Below are 2,630 nucleotides of genomic sequence, written 5' to 3'. Positions count from 1 at the left end.
TCTTGTCTCCAAAGTCGCCCATCCCCCACATCCTTCTCTCTCTCTCTCTCTCTCTTCTCTCAGTGTTTGAGAGAGATATGGTGTATGTATAAGAGTGGGTGGGTGCAGCCAATTCAATACCTCTCTTTAATAGTAACATACTATAGAGAGAAACCAAAGGAAATTTTTAAATATCTTCAAATAATAAGAAAGTGGACCATATAGTGAAACACTAAATGTTTTTATACACTATATCAACCACATTTTGGAAACTTCTCTGGTTCAAATTTTTGATTTTGTTAATATCTTTTCTGAAGAAAGACAAACATAAATAGTGATGAAAGTCAAAATATTAAATAATTAGTTCACTTCAGAATTAAAATTTCCTGATAATTTACTCACCCCCATGTCATCCAAGATGTTTATGTCTTTCTTTCTTTAGTCGAAAAGAAATTAAAGTTTTTGAGGAAAACATTCCAGGATTTTTCTCCATATAGTGGACTTCAACAGGGTTTAATGGGTTGAAGGTCTAAATTGCAGTTTCAGTGCAGCTTTAAAGGGCTCTACACGATCCCAGCCGAGGAATAAGGGTCTTGTCAAGCAAAACGATCATTTTCTAAAAAAAAAATATATATATTTTTTTTAACCACAAATGCTCATCTTGCACTGCTCTGTGATGCGCCACACATAATGTAATCACGTTGGAAAGGTCACACACAAGGTAGGCGGAAGTACCGCGGTAGGGTGAAAAAATCCATCTAATTTTCTCCTCCAACTTCAAAATCATCCAACATCGTTGTTCTACCTTTTTTTTTTTTTTGTAAAGGGCGTTTGACTTGGTGTTTGCACGTTCGCTTTGTAATAGTGTTGTCACGGTACCAAAATTCCAGTAGTCGGTACCAATACCATGAAAATGTTATGGTTTTCGGTATACCAATTTCGATACCACAGCAAAATCTGTTGGAACTATTTTACCATTTTATATAGCCTATTTTAAAAACATATTAAATATGATTTGGAGCATGTGTGTATGTTTGTGTGTATATATAGGCTACCTCAATAAAATACATTTTGAAATATAAAAAAAAATAAATAAATTCTCAAACATCCATTTTGTACTGTTGAAAACAGCATATGCTGGTTAAGGTAGGTTTGGAAGCTGGTATGCTGGTTTGAGCTGGTTTATGCTGGTCAAGTGCTGGTCCTATGCAGGTGCTGGTCCTATGCTGGTCCTGGACCAGCATGGACCAGCTCAAACCAGCATACCAGCTTCAAAACATACTTTATGCTGGTTTTTTCAACAGACATGCAGGTTTATTTTAGCTATTCCGTCAGTGAAACAACACACTACAGCCTGTAAAACTATGAATTAAATATCGGTAAATAATGATAACCTATAATAAGAAAGTTAAATATTATTTAAAAACATTCGTTTTTTTTTATTTCCACACAAAGATGCGTCATATAGCCTACCGCTCTGCTCTTTGAGAGGGATGTGGGACACGAGCAGGAAAAAGACCATTTCTCTTTAATAATATCTTCATGTTATCTCCTGATGTTACAAGCAACTGACACGTTGTAAAAGGTCTGAAGAGCGAGTTTTATCCTCCGCAGGGGCAAGACATTCAGGCTATGTTTGATTTTGCGCTGCCAGAAAAAAAGCGAAAGTAAAAATCACCGGCGTATGTGAAACGCGCTATACAAATAAACTTGACGCGCCTTATAAAGTCTAATAACAAGCACAAACTGACAAGCACAAACAAGCACAAATTGACGTGCAAGCAAAAAAGGTTTCTGTCCTACGGTGTTTTTTTCTACTTAACCACAGTAAAGAATGCGAATAGCCTATAATAGGCCTAAATGCGAACGAAAGAAAGAAAAGTTCATAATCCCCTTCGTGAGTGAAGATTTGGGAAAAGAAACAGATGTTACGTCCAAGGACGTATTCAATGTGTTTATTATAATGTGCGTGTGTTGGATCTGGTTGTTTGCTCTCTCTCTCTCTCTCTCTCTCTCTCGTCACGAGACAGGTGCTCTAATCAGCTGTGTTCAATCCGGTCTTGGGTGATTGGATGTTGACAAGAAGGAGTGGGAATTTAAGACGTGGTGGATTTGTGGAGAAAAGAGAGAGACTTCCTTCCGCCAGGGCAAATACTTCCTCCTGTTGCCCAGACTCACTTGTTGTTAGATTGTGCGATTTATGATATATGAGTAAGTGAACTCAGTATTTTGCTGTGCTCTTTAATAGAGAGAGAACTGAAGTTGATCAATATCTTTTGATTCTGTTTATGCCTTATGTTGTCTATGTTTGTTAACCTTTTACGTTCTTTTTGATTTAAGGGAAGGTAGGGGGAGGGTGCCATTTTTATTTGTACTTCTCTTTTTCTTCTGGTTATGGCTGGGTCGGGAGAGAGGGAAGTTGTATGTATTTTATTTGTGGATTATCTTTGTCTAGGTAATTTATAAAATTATTGGGTTAGTTAGTTTGGCTTTTGTTTGTTACTTTGGCCTAGCCCTCCCCTGAAGTTTTGTTCCCTCTACATTTGTTAATACTTTGAGAATACTAATTTTGTTTATAAATCTTTATCTTTTCAATTAAAAGACCCTAATTTGAATTGGTGTTTGTGTTGATTCTGGGACGGGAGGTTGGA

This window comes from Ctenopharyngodon idella, chromosome 7 (genome assembly GCF_019924925.1).
Source record: "Ctenopharyngodon idella isolate HZGC_01 chromosome 7, HZGC01, whole genome shotgun sequence".
Lineage (NCBI taxonomy): Eukaryota > Metazoa > Chordata > Actinopteri > Cypriniformes > Xenocyprididae > Ctenopharyngodon > Ctenopharyngodon idella.
Note: the sequence above shows the minus strand (reverse complement) of the source record.